This window comes from Pseudorca crassidens, chromosome 2 (assembly GCF_039906515.1).
Source record: "Pseudorca crassidens isolate mPseCra1 chromosome 2, mPseCra1.hap1, whole genome shotgun sequence".
Taxonomy (NCBI): Eukaryota; Metazoa; Chordata; class Mammalia; order Artiodactyla; family Delphinidae; genus Pseudorca; species Pseudorca crassidens.
In genome coordinates, this window is record NC_090297.1 from 8,792,440 (window position 1) to 8,810,557 (window position 18,118).

The 18,118-nt window shown below is 54.8% G+C and overlaps 1 protein-coding gene across 2 annotated transcripts in view; it reads left to right on the forward strand.

Moving 5' to 3' along the window:
* Window positions 1–343: 343 nt before the first annotated feature.
* Window positions 344–18,118, forward strand: part of DISP3 (dispatched RND transporter family member 3) — a 51,638-nt gene continuing 33,863 nt past the window's right edge. For both annotated transcript variants that reach the window (XM_067720441.1, XM_067720452.1), the window contains exon 1: window positions 344–605. The gene's annotated coding sequence lies outside the window, so the exon portion shown is untranslated. The remainder of the gene's footprint in view (window positions 606–18,118) is intronic.

The window sequence follows — 18,118 nt, forward strand, 5'->3', positions numbered from 1 at the left end:
CTAGGAAAGGGGGGGGGCGGGGCAGGGGACCCTGTCAGGGCCGTTTGCAGAGGCGGGGACTGACCCACAGGAGTCGCTGCGCCCCTCGCAGTCCCCGCCCGCAGGCTTTGAGAGCCCGGCTATACCACAGCGCGGCTCTCGCAGGGGGTGCGGCGGCCACCGTGGCGCCTGGCGGCGGGCTTTGGAGACAGCAGCGAGCGGCGGAGCGCCAGCCTTCGCCGGCTACTGACTCAAAGCCGGGCGGCGCGGAGGCCGGCGGCGCCAGGGTCTGGGGGACGGTGTGGCCCCAGAGTCTGCCCTGCACACCCCCACGCCCCGTGGTAGGAGCCCGGGCCCAAACAAAGGCGGGCGGCGAATAAAAGGCGGCGGCGGCGCAGCGAGCTCCCGGTGCGCGCTGGGGAGCGAGACACACAGCTGGCTGCGCGCAGTCTGTGCGCTCTGGAGCGGAGCGGGCAACGCCGGCCTCCTGCAGCTCCGAAGAGCTTCTCCCTGCGACTCCCGCGAGGGGACAAGTCCGCACGGCAGGGTGGCCGCAGCCCTCGGCCCCCTACGGCGCGCCTCCCTCCCGCGCCCGCGGCTCAGCCAGCTCAGCTTGGCCGGCCGAGGTGAGTGCGACGGCCGCTGGGCGCCATCTGGGTCGGGGCAGGGGGATGCATTGCTCGGAGGAAGGGGGGCAAGCCCTCCGCGCCGCCCCCACCTCGGCCTGCGCGGCTCTGTATGTGAAGTTCTCCCGCTGTCCAGCCAGCCCGGGATGCGGGCCTCGGACCCTCCGGGAAAGCCGGCTGGTGGGGCGCAGAGCCCAGAGCTATAGTCCCCCGCGGCCGAGCTCCCTCCTCACCAACTCCCCGCGGGGCCCGAGCAGCCTGGGTCTGCACCAGCCTGTTTGATGCCCACAAACGGCGAGGCTTTCGACCTCTAGTCCCCTGCTAGTCCCTGCGGATGGATGACTGATTCCGGAAAAGTTGAGCATCAGTCTGAAGCCGCCCGGGATCAGTCTCTCACCCCAGCTGGAGCTCAGGGAGGGGACTGGAAAAGATAATGACCTCCTCTCCATCCACTTTCTACCTTAGCGCACTCATGCTCTCGACTGGACCTTCCCGGAGTGCTGGGGCCCAATTAACCTGGCAACCGGTCCAACCGGGCGCGCGGGAGCTCTGGGGCGGACCGGGTAGGCTCTGGAAGCTGAGCACGAGAGGGTCTCCGGGCCCTGCTGAGAACGCTAGTGAGTGTGGAGATGGGGTGGGCAGCCAGCAGTGGTGGCGCTGAGGGTGTGGGGAAGACTCTCGGCGCGAGTGGCGCCGACTCCTGGGAGCAACCCCGCCACTGGGAGAACTTTTCCAAACTCCCTGGGGGGCCCGCAGCTGGGCTAGGAAGGCGCCTCCTAGGAGGCGTCCTTGCCTCGGCCCCTCTTTGCTCCACAGTTGGCCCCAGGTTCCTCTTGAGACTGGGCGCAGGTGCCCGCCCGTCCACGCCCCGGGTCAGTTCCGCGGACAGCACCTGGAGGCGGCCTTGGAGACTCACAACCCCCGCGCACGTGCCCACGGACCCAAGAGCACACAGACCCACAGTCCATGCACACACTGACACGGGTCTACCCGCAAACCACAGACCCGCAAACAATCCCCACAGACTCATAGTCCACTCACGTGATATACATCCACCCACACTCCACACAATCGGCACATGGAGGGACGATCCACACGCACGTGAACAAACACAGATCTTCCCACAAGCACCAGCAAGCCAAGCAATACCTTCCCTCAGGTCTTGCTGTCTCTGGACACCTGACTGAGCCTCAGACTTCAGAGCTCCCCTCCGGGTGGTCACAGAGATGCCCAGTGACTCACAGAGCTGCTCAGGCTCCCTCCCTCAGCCTCAGCCCTCCCCTCCCCCATGCACACACACCCTTTGAGCCAAGCAGCGGGTCACAAAGAAAACCCTCCCCCCACCCCAGTGCAGACTTGGTCAGGAACCTGGGTATGTGCCAAATGGAAGGAGTAGCCTGGCCCAGTGGAAGCGGCAAACAGAACCCCAGCCTTACAGAATCTTGGTATTGGGCTCAGAGTCCATTTTTCTCAGCTCACCACCCTCATGCCTGCTCCCCTTTCTTACTTCAGACAAAGCTCCTGCAGCCAAGGTCCACATCCGTCTCTCTGCATATTCTTTGCTCGCACTTTCTGTCTCTTTGTTTCCCTGCTTGGTTCCCTCCCCCATGTTTATCTTACACACACACACACACACAGACACACACACACACACACACACACACACACACACACCTTTTGTCTTTCCCAATTCCTCTTTCCCAGCTGCCTTCACTCTCTCCCCAACTTTCCTGCAGCCGGGGTCTGATCCAGTCGGTCTTTGCTCCAGATCCCTCACAGTCTCTCCAAGGGGCCAGGATTCCTCAGTTCTGGAATCGGGGAAACTGAGCTGAGAGAGGAAGAGTCACAGAGTGATGTAGTGGAAGGAACGCTGGAGTGGAAGTGGGGAGCGGCGAGGCAGATCCTAGATTCAGCGTGGCCACAGGCTCCCAGTGTGTCCATGGGCAAATTCCCTTCTCTGAGCCTTAGGCTTCCCCATCTGTACAAGGACAGGGCTGGTGGAGGTGACCTTCAAGGGTCCCAGTTTGGCTCTAATAATGTGGGACACTGGCTTTCTCCCGAGTCTCCCGAGTCTCCTTTCTCCTGAGTGTGGGTGGGATTGAAAATTGTGATTCTAACCCCAGAGTTTATGGTACCTTTCCCCTTCCTCAGAGCACCCACCACCGGTGAAGGCATCCTGTCCCCTGAGCAATGGATGTTCAGATGATTTCCTTTATAGGACCAGAGATGTCGAGTAATTTTCTTGAGGTCACACCACTGAAGCACCACCTCCACTGGGGCATTGATGCTGCTGTCAGCATATCCTCTGCATGAACCACTGGTTGTGCTGGTGGCAGCTTGGTGAATGAATGAGTGAGTGGAAGGGTCAAGACTAAAACCTGGATCCCCTGACCCTCGGAATCTTCGAATTATGGTTTAAGCCCTTTTCTCTGATAGTTTAGACATGTTTCCCTTGTCTCCTCATTTCCCCTTCCACTCACCTGGTCATTCAAAGGCGGATGGAATTGTCTGAGTCCCTTCCCCCCGTTAAGGCAGACTCTGGGCTGGTTGCAAATGACCACAGAGAAGGGCTAGCTGAGAGCAGCCTTAGAGACCATGCCTGGCGGGTAGAGGCTTGGCAGTCAACTCCAAGTCCCGAAGACTCTACCGAGTAGGCTGTCCACGGGCAACTGGCCAGGATCTGCAGCCGGGTGGGAAGACGCTCATCGCTACCGTTTGGCTAAGCAACCACTTCTCACAACCCCACGAGCTGGGTACTGCGAAAATCACCTCTATCTACCGATGAGCGAAGCGAGATGCTGAAAGATGAGGTGCTTTCCCTGAGGGTAATCAGCCAGCCCGCTCTCAGTCATAACAATAGGTGCCCCAGGGCTTCCCTGGGTCATATACTATTTATATGTATACAAAAATACATATATTTTGGGGCTTCCCTGGTGGCGCAGTGGTTGAGAGTCCGCCTGCCGATGCAGGGGACGCGGGTTCGTGCCCCAGTCCGGGAGGATCCCATGTGCCCGGAGCGGCTGGGTGCGTGAGCCATGGCCGCTGAGCCTGCGCGTCCGGAGCCTGTGCTCCGCAATGGGAGAGGCCACGACAGTGAGAGGCCCGCGTACCACAAAAAAAAAGAAAAAAACAGGTGCCCCCCGAAGGGTGGTGGTGGCGGCAGCAGTGGTTGATAATGACGTTATTGGTATTGATCATGATGTGACCATTATGATGCTTGAAACTCAGTGATTTACCTCTTTGGTTCCCTTCCCCCTCGTTGAAATTGCTCCCCACCCGAACCTCTTATATTCTTCCCCCACCTATAGTTGGAGAAACCGAGAGCTTGGACAGTGAGGCAGGGGTGTCTGATCATCTGTCACTCTTAGCCAAGGAAGAGGGCTTGTCATCTGAAATCTTCCTTCTCTTGCCCACCCTTCCCACACCTGAGCACGTCTCCAGCCAGAGAAGCCTGGAGCAGCGTCAAAGTCTGTCAGAACACCCTAGCAAGCTGGGTTCCAGATGCAAAGCCCAGGGAAAATAAGTAAAGAGGGCAGGGTTGGCCCGAAATAGAAACACGCACCAACTCACAAATATGCATGTTTTCCAAAAGTTGCATTTCACGGGCAAGACAGCGTTGCTCACGCTCCAGCTGTTCGACTAAGGCCGGAAGCAAGTATGCTGCCAGGACTGGTCCAGGGAAAGTGGCAGAGCCTCCCCCACGAGCTCACTCCCTGCCTGGCCCTGGGAGACCAGACGGCGCTCTGTTCCTCGCCAGCTGGAAGGTACACAGGTGGGAGGACTGAGATCATGTGTCTCTGGCAGTCAGAGCTCTTTGGAAATGGGCACCAAGCAAGGCTGATGGCCTTGGTTCCTCTGCCTTACAATGGGGGCAGCAGGCTTGTAATTACAATCCTGATAGTAACAGCTGTCATTTGTTGAGCACCTACTATGTGCCAGGCACCAAGCATTTACACGTGTAAATGGAAGGGGTCACTTAACCTCGCAGCCATCTCATGGCATGTGGATTTAACATGAGGGGAAACCAAGGTCGGAGAAGTCAAGAGGTCTGCCCAAGGCCACACAGCTAGAAGGGGCCAAGTTGGGGTCAGATTTTCATCTGAATGAAGCAAGAGCCCCTATTTTGCCCAGTACTCTGCATTGTTTCTGCCATTCATTCATTCATTTATTCAATACTTTTTTTTTTTTTCAAGAAACCCACTTATGTGATGGTTTTCAAAAGAATGTAAATTCATCTGCCGGCTGGGCCAAGGGGAAAGGGCAGACTTTTCCATCCCAGGATCAATACTCCAGGCTTCCAGGCTGGGGCGGGAACTGGGTGTCTTACCTCTGCATCTTGGGCTGTGTCCCCAACCATGAGAGCCCAGACCTGTCTGCCTGGGGGTTGGGCTCAGACGGGAGTCCCGCTGTGATGCCTGGACTACGAAAAACAATTTAACTCCATAAGAGGTTAGGGCTGCGAGAGGCCTCCGCAGATGGGGAAGTTACTTCAGAGAGGGCAAGTGAGTTGCCCAGCATCACACAGCATGTTGGTGGCAGAGCCTGAATCTCAGAATCCCAGGCTGGCGTGCCATGTGGCCAGGCTGGCCTCCTTGAGTATGTGGGAAGTGTCCACATGGCCCCAGTGAAGGGGATTGAACGGGTGCAGGCAGTAAACCTAACACTTCCCTTCCAAGCACAGAGGTGAGATGCAGCTGGTTTTCACTGCCAAGCCCTCTCTTCCGCATCCCCTCTGATATCAAGACTGACCCTGCTGACCTGCCCAGGTCCCCCCCGTTTGTCACTGTGAACAACAGCACTAACAGATACAGAACATTTGCCATGTTCCAGGCACAGTGCTAGAAGCTTGACGTGGGCTAATTGATGTAATCCCCACAACGACCCTGCAAGGTGAGTGTGTACTTATTCCACTTTGCAATTGAAGGACCCGGGCTCGAGAGGTCGACTCACTTGCCCAAGGCCACACAGCTAGGAAAGAGGCATGTGGAGCCCCGCAGAGCCCCTGCTAGCAGGTTTACTCTGGGGGTGAGGAGGGAGAAGGTTTGGAACCAAAGCCAAGGGGACGGAGGAGCTCATGGGCAGCAGCAGCCTATTTATATCCCACCTTTAGGCCTCGTCACACTTGCTGGCATCGGTGCCAGCAGAGGCTGACCCTCTGCCAAAACCTGGAAGGAAGAAGCCCAGCGCAGGGTCCTGGGACCAGCCCCTGGGGGACGTTAGCGAAGCGTAGGGTCTGGGTATGTTTCTCCCTGAACTCAAGGGAAAGAACCCGCTAGGCATGTGGGACTCCCAGAGATGCCCTTAGTCCTGGCATCCTGCTTTCTCTTTGCTCCTCCCTCTGAGGGAACTAGACTGGGAATCTGGGCAGTTTGGAAAGGGCCGTTGGGTGGAAGATTTGAACTTGACCACTGGGAACGAGGAAGTAGTGGTGACAGTGGGAAGGACTGGCTTGGGTTTCGATACCAGCAGGTACCATCCGGGTCTCTTATAGGGAGCACTCCCTGCAACTAGGGAATGCGGTCCTGGGATACAGTGTCCAGAGGCTTAAATCTCCTCTACCAGAAAAAGCCTTCTCCTTAATCCCCCATCCCACGAGTGTCTGCCTAAGCAGCCCCACTGTGCGCCAGACATGCAGAAGTGGGAAAGCCTCAGTCTCCGTCCTTGTAGAGCTCCCCAGAGTCTCCCATCCCTGCCCCAGCACCGCCTACCTGGACCAGAGGTGATGGATGGTAAGTAATAGCTCACCCAGGTCCCCCACCAGAAGTAGAAGAGGGACCCAGGCGCCCTCTGGGGCAGGAGAACATGATCCAGGCCAGTGGTCATTTCACAGTGAGAAGGGAATTTCCTGTGGGTGGTGCCTGCAGTACCCTCGGGTGCCCTCCCCAGCTTGATGTCTTGGTGGGAGAAGGGGTACGGTAGGGAAGGCTCATTTCCACCCAGCCATCTGCTTGAGGCATCCAACACACATACTAGCACCTGGACGGTGCGTCCTTTGCCAAACCTTGTTAGTAGAGGAGACGTGACTGCCCGCTGGAAGCCACTCCTGTCATGAAGGAGAATGTGGTGTTCTTGTCTCGGAGGAAGGCAGCTTAAATGGGGTCGGAGTTGGAACAGCTGTGGCAAACTGGAGTTCCTGGGGTGTTTGGGGAGGAGTATGTGTTTCACCCCGCCCCCTTCCCACTGTATTGGCCTTTGCACTGTCCTGGAGGATTTCTCGTGTTCTTAGTCGAGAGGGTCTGCCGGGTGATCACCCCAATGATAACGATGATTATCATAGTGGCCAACGTATTTTGACTGTTTACTACCTGCTAGGCACTGGGCTTAGGGCTTTATAGGTATTATCTTATTGCATCTTCATACCTGCTCTGTGAGAGAGTTACCATTATTGTTCCATTTTAAGGATGAGAAATGTGAAACAGACTGAACAGCTTGCCAGTAAGCCGCGGAGACAGGACCCAAACCCAGGCAAGCTGGCCTCAGTGCACGGTCATGACCACTGTGTGATGACTGTGGCTCGTGCTTTGGCCTTTATATCAACTTGATTTGGGTCCTTACAGATGAGTATGATTGAAATCAAACGACCCTTTGGATCCTTCAGTAATCTGGGTAATTTGTACTTATGGGCTCGGTCTGCATCCTGGTTGACAGGGTGACGTGGATTGACCATTGGCTCCTTGACTACCAAGCCACCGAACAGATCACTTTTTGGATATCCAGATGTGGGCAACATCTGGCAGGGCTCTTCTGGCTTCATCCAGAAGTTTCCCCTTTTCATCCCATGTAGACACAGCTGGGACTTGCATACCTCTGGACACGATCGTATGTGAGAACTTTCTGTTTGAAATATTATTTGCTGGTTTTATAATATCATCTTGTGACTTCACAAAGGCAGGATGCTGGGTTTGGTTCCTCTCTGCAACCCAGGCCTGGGAGACATTCAGCTAAGCTAGAGAGAAATCAGGCTTTGATCTCTCAGCAGCCAGAAGAAAAGTAACCCCCTTCCCTTCTCCAACCGGAGAAGCTGGGAAGAGGCTGGCTGGCGAAGAGCCTTGTAGTTTAGTAGCTGCTGCATGTTCCCTGCAAGGGTTCCTGACTTGGTGACCTGGTCTTCCAGAGGCTTTGAGTGGATGATCCCAGAGTAACAGAGCCAGAAATTCGTGATAAACAGGGACGAGTCAGCCAAGAGGCACTCTTGGGCATTAATGCTCATGAGAATAGATCTGGGATGTGAAGGTTCATGGAGCCTTACAGAGGAAAGGAGCTCAAGACACCACAAAGTTAAGACAATGATGATTTAACAGAAAGTCCTTATTTTATATAGCAAGCACCAACAAGTGAATGAATGAAGACGATGAATGAATGAGTGAATGAATGCATAAACGCAGAATTGGTGAATGGGACCGAGAGACTTTGACAGCCAGGACCTGGCTTTGGCCACCACTGACACCAAGTACTGACAAGGGAAAGGATTCTGTTCTTGTCCGCCGGAACACCCTTCAGCTCAGAGTCAGGGAGACAGAGTCTGAATCCTTGAACCTTGCCCTCTCACTGCATGTCCCATCCCCACCCCGTTGTGCAGGGCCCTCTGGTCACCGGGCTCCTCTGGCTCCTGGCCGTGGCAGGGATTGGAACCCAGGAGACTGCAAAGCTGATGGAGGCTGCAGCCCCAACACCCTGAAAAATCTGCAACCCTCTTCACCTTCCCAGCTGCTTCCCTAGCCCTAAGCCACCCCGTCTTCTCTGTTATCACACTTCTGTGTCCTGGCTTTTTGAGGACTGAAGGACAGAGCTAGGAAATACGTGAGATCTCATTGAGTCCAGCCCTCCCATTTTACGGAAGGGCAAACTGAGGCCCGGGAAGGAAGAAAGACTAGCCCAAGGTCATGAGCAAATAGGAGACTGAGCCCTATCATCGTGGGAGGATTTGAGGGAAGCTCCTATGAGGCCTTGGAGAACACTGCATCACAGAGCAGGGTGGGGGTGGGACAGAGGGGCCCGACATTCTGGAGCCCAGGTGGCTTCATTGGGTCTTTCCTGGCCTCTGAAGCAGGGCCAGGAGCAACAGTTCTGAGTTCCTGGGGCCTTGAATCTCCCAAGCATTTCATGGGAAAGGAAGCAGAGTTGGGGAGGGGTGCTACTTGGGGTCTGATCTTCATCTTGGACCCTCTGCTCCGGCAGCTGAGCTCCAGCCCTCTGTTTCTGTCTCTGTAGGCAGCTACGCCACCATGGAGGGTGGGCTGAGGGCCAGGGTCAGACTCCCCACCCTGCCAGGGGCCTCTCTGCTGGCCCCGGCTGTGGTAGGGCTCTGAGTGCAACTCCTGGACTGACCCCTCCCTCCCAACTATACGCACCTGCACTGCCAATCAGCAGGGTAGCCAGGAAGCACTTCCCCGTGCAGGCACGGAAGGTGCGTTTCCACCCGGCCAACCAAGATGATGAAGTTGGATGTCACCCCCTGGTGCTTTTTCTCTCCTCCCTTCCCAGGAGCCAGGGTTGTTCCTGTGGCCAGAATGACTCCTGGGGGCAGAGGCTGGGCGGGGGGATGGGGGGCAACACGTGCACACACCAGTGGGGATGGGAAGGCAGACTCTAGTGAGAGTTTTCCAACACGTGAGACTCAAATAAAATCTAGTATAATGAGACGAGTACTGAGCTCATCAGAAGTCAGGTTCCAATAAATCCCTTTACTTCTTTTAGCCTCAGTTTTCTTGCTTGCAAATTGGAAATAATTCCTAAGACTAGAAAACCTATATGAAAATCACCTCCAAGCTGTAAGTTGCTACAGAGATGAAGCATCATTCAATCCCTCAGGATGAGAGGATCAAGCATAGGATCAAGGCTATGGCTTAGGGACACGAGAGCCCCAGCAGTCGCCAACGTCTCCTTGCTGAGCTGCTTCCATCTGGGGCTGGCCCCCTTGGCCTTCTACGAGCCCAGGCAGCAGGGGCTGGGGGAGCCCCAGGTTCTCAGAAGGGGAGATCTGTCCTAAGCCTTCTCACTTTCTTTCTGGGCAGTGAGGGTGGGGATACAGCCCTTTTCTACAGCTCCATCCCAAACCAGTCGTGGTGGCCCTTCGGTGTGTCTGAGCACTTTGCGTGTCTGCTTTCTATCTTTCAGCTTCCAATTAGCCCTCGAGCTTCGCTTTTGTGGTATGGGGCCAAGAAGAGTCTTGGAACGTCCCCAGACCCACAGATGTGGTCTGGGTGCGTGGGGGGAGAGGAGGGGTAGTGGTCTCCGAAGCTTTCCTCAGAGCTAAGGACTGGCAGGTTACCACCTGCTGTGTCCCAGCGAAGCCGATGGCACCCAGCCAGCACACTTTATTCGGCTGTTCCTGCTTCTTGGCTTGATGATACATCAGGATCCAGCCTAGGTGTCCCCACCCCCATCCAGTTATATGTTAGCTTCTGAATAGGGATGAAGGGGAACCCCTCCCCTTCCTCTGCCTCCCCTTCTTGGGCAGCAGCTAACAATCAGAGGTGGAGAGTTTACAGAGCATCTCTCCCAACCCACGGTCTGACAGATGGGGAACCACTCACCCAGAGATGTTAAGTGACTTGTTCTAGGTAACACAGCAGGCTGGTGGCAGGGCAGGTCCCTACTCCCAGCCTCCAGGGCCACTGCTGCTGCCCCAGGACCCTCCCCCACTGACGCCTCCTGTCTCGCCCCTGGTCTTGAGCTCGCAGGAGGAGCCGGCTGGGGCCGGAGAGGAGATGCAAGGGGAGTTGTTTTGGGTCTCAGAGAGAGAGAAGGGCTCTGAGCTCGTCAGCCAGGAAGGAATCCCATTTGGCTTTTATGGCCATTGTCTTTGGTTGTATTTTGTGGGGATCTTTTTATTTTTTATTAATCCAGCGGTCTGGGGGCTGGGGAGCTGACCGGCTGCTGGGCCCCGTGGGCCCTCCTGCTCCCACGAATTCCAGGCAGCAGCCAGGACTTGGGACTGGGGGTGGGGGAGAGGTGGTGGGAAGGGGTGGCCTGGACAGGTTGACCAAGGTATGCAGTGAGGATTTTCAGGAACCTTCTGATCCTTTGGGCGAGGAGTGTCTGGGGCCCTGGCTGAATTTCACAGGCTCTGTAAGTATCGCTGGGTTTATTAAGCTTTTTTTTTTAATATTAATTTATTTACTTTTGGCTGTGTTGGGTCTTCATTGCTGCGCACGGGCTTTCTCTAGTTGCGGTGAGCGGAGGCTACTCTTCGTTGTGGTGCGTGGGCTTCTCATTGCAGTGGCTTCTCTTGTTGCGGAGCACGGGCTCTAGGCACACGGGCTTCAGCAGGTGCGGCACGTGGGCTCAGTAGTTGTGGCTTGTGCTCTAGAGTGCAGGCTCAGTAGTTGTGGTGCACAGGCTTAGTTGCTCCGCGGCACGTGGGATCTTCCCGGACCAGGGCTTGAACCCGTGTCCCCTGCATTGGCAGGCGGATTCTTAACCACTGCGCCACCAGGGAAGTCCCCTTTTAAGCTTTTATTGACTTTTTCTCAGAAATGCAAGACTGCTTGGCGGGCAGGGCTGATGGGTCTGGGCTGTGAGGCCTGAGTTGTGCAGGCGGAACAAGGTGGGGAGGGAGGGGACAAGAGTGGGTCAGTGAGTGGAATTCCCTTGGGCAGTGGAGCACAGTGGCTAAAAGGATGGGCTCTGATTCAGGCCTGCAGAGGCTCAGATCCCAGCCCCACTCCTGCTGCCTTGTAGAGCTGAGGCTGGATCAGACAAGGCGTAAACAAGTAAAGCACCAGTGACGGCACACAGCAGTGCTCGGTGGATGGGAAGCCCCTTCCGTAGGGCCTTCTATTTTCTTTCGCTGCCTGTCCCACCAGAAAGAGCTGGGTGGCAGAGCTGGATGGCCTGTGTGTGTCCTTTCTCTGGACATAAAGTACTATTCCTGGCCCAAATGGCATCATTTCTCCCCTCCCCATGGCTGAAGGAAGGGGTGCTTGGAGGAGTGAGCCCTGGCCAGAAATCCAGGAGCCTGAGTCCATCCCTAGAGCCGGGGGTAGGACAAGCCTGAGGAGAGGCTAGTGTGAGCCCCAGCAAGGGGAAGGCCAAAGGCAAGGTCACCTGCTGGAGGAAGCCACTGGGAATAGGCGAGGGTGGCCAGGGCAGCAGGGTCTTTCACAGAATAGTCCTGGAGTACCTGCAAAGGAATCACCTGGGGAGGTGGTGTAAATAGATTCCTGGGCCCCATCCCCTGAGCATCTGATTGATGGGATCTAGTGTCTGGCCCAGGAGTTTGCCTTTTAACAAGTGCACCTGGTGACTGATCCGTATTAAAGTGTGAGGGCCGATGTAGCAGAGAATAGAAAAGTCAGCTCCAGCCGACTGGTAGACCTGGCCACGAGCAGGGGCCAGGTTTGGGGCTCTTCCCATCTTTGAAGCTCATCATGACCATACTAGCTGCTGTGACTCAGCTAGCAGGGTGTCACCACCCCATTTTTCAGATCAGGAAACTGAGACTTGCCCAAGGTACCCAGTTAGTGGCAGAGCCAGGGTTTGAACCCAGGGCTGTCTCTCCCCTTCCCCCCAAAATCAGGCCCTGGTGCTCTTAATACCTGACATCCCTCTTAGTGTTTGGGGACCAGTTCTGTTCCACTGAGCCCACCAGAGAGAGAACACACAGAAAGGGGGACGCTTAGGCCGTTGTGACCATTAATGTTGGGTTCCTCTGGTGCTGGCTGGGATGGTTCCCCGGGTGATATATTGATGAGATCAAAGCTGGTTTGCCTGATATATATCGAGCTGTTGGGCTTCCGAGTCAGTGCCCACAGTTTCCTGGCCGGCTGTCAACCTGGGGAGGCCAACCGTCCTTCCTGTGATCCGTCTCCGCAGCCTGCCCTTCTCTGAGAAATGAGGCGCCTGGACGGGCTCACCACAGAGCCCCTCTCCCAGATCCCTTCCCTCTCCCACCCGACCTGGGCTCCCAATAAATAAGCCCAGACTTTCTCTGGGGGGAGAAGTGGTCGTGTACATCCCTCTTCCTGCCTTCTGTTGGCAGATTTAGCCGACAGAATGGTATTTCTTAGGGGGCAGGAGGTCTAATGGGGAGTAGGTGCAGGTGTTTGCTTCAGCTGCGGCTGTGAAGCCAGATTTCTTCAGGGCTGGGGCAGGGAGGATGGGGGTGATAGATTTAGGGTCTTCTTGTTGGGGAAAAGGCTCAGAAAGCCACCCAGCCACACTCCTTCCTCTGTGGATTTGAAGGGCATTCCCTGTCTCTGTTGCCATTTTCATCTGAGATTCTGGATAGGACTTGGGGCTTCTTGAGAGAAGAGTCCAGGAGGATCCTAGGATCCAGCTGCTGGGATGGGACTCCCTGCTTCACCCCCACTTTCCCTCTGGGGAAATTATATTAGTGGGGGTCCTCCAGAGAAACAGAACCAATAGGATGTTGATTAGGTAGAGAAGAGAGAGAGAGAGAGAGAGAGAGAGAGATTGAGAAGAGTTGAGGCACCCCGACATCTGCAGCTGGCAAGCTGGGGCCCAGGAGAGCTAATGGTGTAGCTTCAGTCTGTGTCCAAGGGCCTGAGATTCAGGAGAGCTGATTATGTAAGTTCCTGTCTGAAAGCCAGCAGACTCGAGACCCAGGAAGAGCCAATGTTTCAGTCTGAGTCTGAAGATTGGAAAAGACCAATGTTCCAGCTCAGGCAGTCAGCAGAAAGCGTTCCCTCTTACTCAGCCTTTTTGTTCCATTCAGGTCTTCAACTGATTGGATGAGGCCCACCCACACTAGGGGAGGCCGTCTGCTTTGCTCAGTCTGCACATCCAGAATCATGTTTGGGCAAATGTCTGGCATCCCATGGGCCAGTCAAGCTGACACACACTATTAACCGTCACGTCCATGCTTTCCTTGAAGGGAAGGCCAAGCGTCCAAGGCTGGTGGAGACTTCCTTTGCATCACGCCCTGAGCTTCCTGTCACCTGCTAAAAGCAGAATTGCTGAGACCTGCGTGCTTTCAGGTCTTACGGGGATGCTACAGGCTTGCTAAAGGGCAGTGGGTTTCCTCAGTGAGTATTTACATCTCAACTCTCAAGGAACTCAAAGGCTGCTTGGAATGGTGAAAAGAACATAGGCTTCGGGCTTCGTAGACCTGAGGTTCAAACGCTAGTTCCATGCCTTATTAGCTGTGTGACCACAAGAGAGTCCCTTAACCTCTCTGATTGTTTATTACTCTGTAAGATGGGGATGCTTATAAAGCCTCCCTTGCAGGGCTGATATATGAGGGAAGGTGCTTGCACATGGTGGGTGCACAGCTAATTATTATGTTATGATTCTCTTCCTGGGTGTCAGTTTCTGCATTGAGCTAGTTGGGTTTCCGGCTTCATCCCATCTGTGTGATTTTGACCCAGTTTTGTTTTGTTTTGTTTTTTGCGGTACGTGGGCCTCTCACTATTGTGGCCTCTCCCGTTGTGGAGCACAAGCTCCGGACGTGCAGGCCCAGAGGCCATGGCTCACGGGCTCAGCCGCTCCGCGGCATGTGGCATCTTCCTGGACCGGGGCACGAACCTGTGTCCCCTGTGTCCCCTGCATCAGCAGGCGGACTCTCAACCACTGCGCCACCAGGGAAGCCCCTTGACCCAGTTTTATCACCATGTCTCCAATGTATCTGCATCCTCCTGGCCTGAGATGGAGTACTCAGGTATCCAAGAAGAATTTGGAATTCTGGATAGCAGGCACATAGCTGGGGCATACGGAGGCTGGCAGACTCTTAGAAGATGGGGTATTAGGATTTAGGACAGTGACGCCTAGTAGGGACGAAGCCCTCGTCTTTCCTTTCCTCTCTTCTGCACCTCTGATGAGCTAAATTCACCAGAGGGCTAGATCCATAACCAGAGAGTGGAGAAGGGCACAATGTCCCCACTGTAGCACATCAGGAGGAAATGGAGCTGTTTGACTCAAAATATCTCATTTTGAATTTCTGCCCAAATCTCTCAGCCCAAGAGTAGGAAAATCAAAGACCCCAAGATGTTTCCAAGAACCAGAGCTGAACCAGGGAGGCAAAATACCCCTAGACGGGAAGAAAACGCTGATTAGCTCCTAATTACCATTAAATTATATATACATATACGTGCTTTAAGCCGAATCTGCAAGGCTAATGCGATTCTTTTATTACATTTTAATAGTCTGGCTGGGATGGGGAAATGAAGAAGGAAGGGTTCTGTTACCCTTCGTCAGAAGGAGGGAAGTTGTAAACAGGGATACAGGCAGCTCAGGCATGGGGCCACATCCCTTGGAGGCCTTCTGGAGAGGCGCAGAGCCCCGTGAGGGGCTGAGGGTGTCTGAGACAATACCGCCTCCCGCCAAAGCGGAGGCGTAGTGGATGGGGAAGTCCATCTGGCTTGTGGATGGGGAAGTCCACAAGTCGGGAAGTCCTCCGCGGCATGTGGGATCCTCCTGGACTGGGGCACGAACCAGTGTCCACTGCGTCGGCAGGCGGACTCTCAACCACTGCGCCACCAGGGAAGCCCTATTAATGGGATTTTTTAATGCATATATATGTAGATTTTTTTTTCTGTTATAAAATTGGGATAATGCTGCAAATGTGGCCTTGGGTTGCCCCAAGCCTGGCCCTTGAAATTGGGCCAGGTTCTTTCTTCTGAGGCTCCTCAGGGTCTGCTCTTCTCTTGTAGGCTGCTGTCTCATTTGCTTTTCTCAAGAGGAGGGAAACCATGTTCCAAGGATGTGTGTCCACCTTGGTTCATGGGCCCCCGGGAGGCCCAGAGTTTTGACTGTCTCTGAGTGTGTGTGTGTGTGTGTGTCAGAGACAGATGGAGATGGAGGGAGAGAGCAAACCTGTCGGTCACTGAGCAGGGGCACCCTAAGGGGAGATCACGAGGCCAGGGTGACAGTCCCCCGTGATCACAGCCCTATTTTGGGCTCTTTGTCTGAGTCAATGAGAGGTATTGAAGGCACCATCAGCTTAGTGCAGAGCTCCAGCATGGTGCAGCTGGAGCTCTTCACTAAGCTAATCAATTCCCATAATTTGAGAAAGGCAAACACATTTGCAATTTGCTGCCCATCCTGGGAGGGGCTGCTGAGGATGGGGTTGCCAGCTGAGGCATTGGTGTCAGACCCCAGCTGCCAGCCGGGCATCCCTTGGTTTGGTGGAATCTCTCAGATTGCACCCACCCTCCCCTTGGCCTGCAGACTAGGGCTTCTCAGAGAGTCTGGAGGTGTCAAAGCTGGAGGGACCTGGGCTTTCACCATCCCACTGCCAGATGGCAGAGACAGGGTACCAGGAAGGGATGGGACACGCCCAGGGCCACACAGACAGCTGGAAGCTGAGCTGGGTCTGGAGCCATGTGTCATTTCCCACCTGGCAACTTTCCTTTTCAGGGGTAGACTGAGAAGGCGGGCATGGTGGTGGAGGCGGGGAGGGGCGTGCTAGACAGCTCATCAGGTCCACTTCCTCCTCTTCCATCTCATCCTCTCCAAGATCCTTCCCACCCCAGGCAGGAGAAACCATACTCTCTGCCCTATGCTTATACTGTTTGGTGTCTGACTGTCCTCTGTCCAGGGGAAAGTTCTACCTAATATCAAACCCAGCCTCTTCAGAGATTCCCTTTCCTTCCTTCATTTAACAAATATCTGCTAGGCACTAACGTCCCTCCCCAGAGTATTTTAGGCCACAGGAACACAGCAGGGAACATGACAGCCAAGTCCCTGCTCCCTTGGAGCTCATGTCCACCGAGCTGTGGGGCTCTCGCTGGGAGGCAGAATGGGTCACTTAAATCTAGCAAGTACAGCCTGCAGGGCACAGAGTCATACATATGCGACAGGGCTGCACTGCAACTGTCCAGTTACTGTTGCTATGGAGCAAACTATCCCAACACTTAGTGATGTGTGACAGCTGATATATTATGTTCGTGGATTCTGTGGGTTAGGATAGGGCAGGCACAGGAGAGGGTGGCTTAGCTCGACTCCACGGTACCTGGTCCTCAGCTGGGAAGACTAGAAGGCTGGGGGAAACTTGATGGCAGGGGGCCCAGAATCACAGGAGGCATTCATTCATATGCCTGGTGGTTGATGCTGGCTGGCAGCCAGGTTGTCAGCAGGAGCTCCCACATGTGGTCTCTCTGCAGGGGCTAATTTGGGCTTCCTCACAGCATGGTGGCGGGGTTCAAGGATGAGTGTCCCGAGACAGCCAGGTGGAAGCGGCATCTCCCTTTTTAGCTAGCCTCAGAAGTCACAGAGCATCACTCTGCTGTGGCCACAGCCCACCCAGATTCAAGGCAAGGAATGCAGACATTACTTCTTGATGGGAGAAGTCTTAAAGTCACAACATGAGAAGAACATGTGAGGTGGGAGATACTGTGGCCATCTTTGGCAAATACAATGGGCCCCGTGGGTGTTTTAGGAGTTCACAGCCTTTGGGGAGAAGCAGAGTGTTAAAGAATAGTAGCTGTCATTTCCTAAGCACTTATACCTACCAGGCACTGTGATCAGCCTGCTCTGTATATCATCTAGCAACCTCGATGGTGAGTACTGTTAGCCCCGTTTTGCAGATGGAAAAACTGAGGCTCAGAAATGCTACACTGTCTGCCCTAAGTCATACAGCTGGGATTTGCACCCAAATCTGTCTGCCTCCAAAACCATGGCCCTTAACAATCTGCTACACTGCCTCTCCCTCCCTGTCCCGCAAAGTGTGGTGAGAAGCTTAGACAAGTAGCTTGGGGGTGGGGGGTGCGGGGTGTTCAGATCTGGGAAGGCTTCTTGGCAGAGGTGACACTTGAGCAAGGCCTTGAAAGATGTTTTAAACTTGGACATCTGGGGAAGGGAGTAGCATTCCTGATGGAGTAGCAATGGGATAGAGGGATCACCCAGGGAGTGCTGACAAGACTCGGAATCCTGGTCTTAGACGCACTCACACACCAACACATTGTAAACTGTGCCCTGGGCAAGGCAGGCTGAGGCTGGCGGCCAGTGGATGAACTTAGTCCCCAGAAAAAAAATGCAAAATTGGCCCCTGTCCCTTTCCACCGTATTACCATCAGCTTCCTCCTTCAGCGGCTGGGAATGGGGTGGAGGTTCCCCCAATCCCCCACCTCCACATGCAGACCTGGGTTTGCCCTTTGGAGATGGGGTGAGTCTGAGCTGCCTCTGGTTCACTCGCACAAGTTTTTGCTAAAGCAAATTGGGCCTCAGTGCAGGTAGCGTCCCCTCGGCAGGCTTGTGTTAGGGCCTAAGAAATGGGAAGTTAAGTGTTTGCATCCGTAGGAATCTCGAATATTACAGAAGCAGTTCCCACCCCTTCCAGGCCTCTCTCCCTTTCAGGTCTTCCTCTCCTACCCACCCTCGGCACCCCCTCCCTCCTCTTCTGTCCCCTAACTCCACTCTCCTGTCCCTCTCCAGTTTTCATCTTTCTCTGTCTCGCATCTCTCCCAAGTCCTGTCTCTCAGTCTCTGTTTTCCTCCTTCTCCTTGCGCTCTCTCCTTCACTCTCTTTGGGCTGAGGGGAGCCCCCTCTCTTCCCGGACAGACAGTCTAATTGAAGTGGAGCATTCTAGAGAATGTTAATAGGAAAGACAGCAT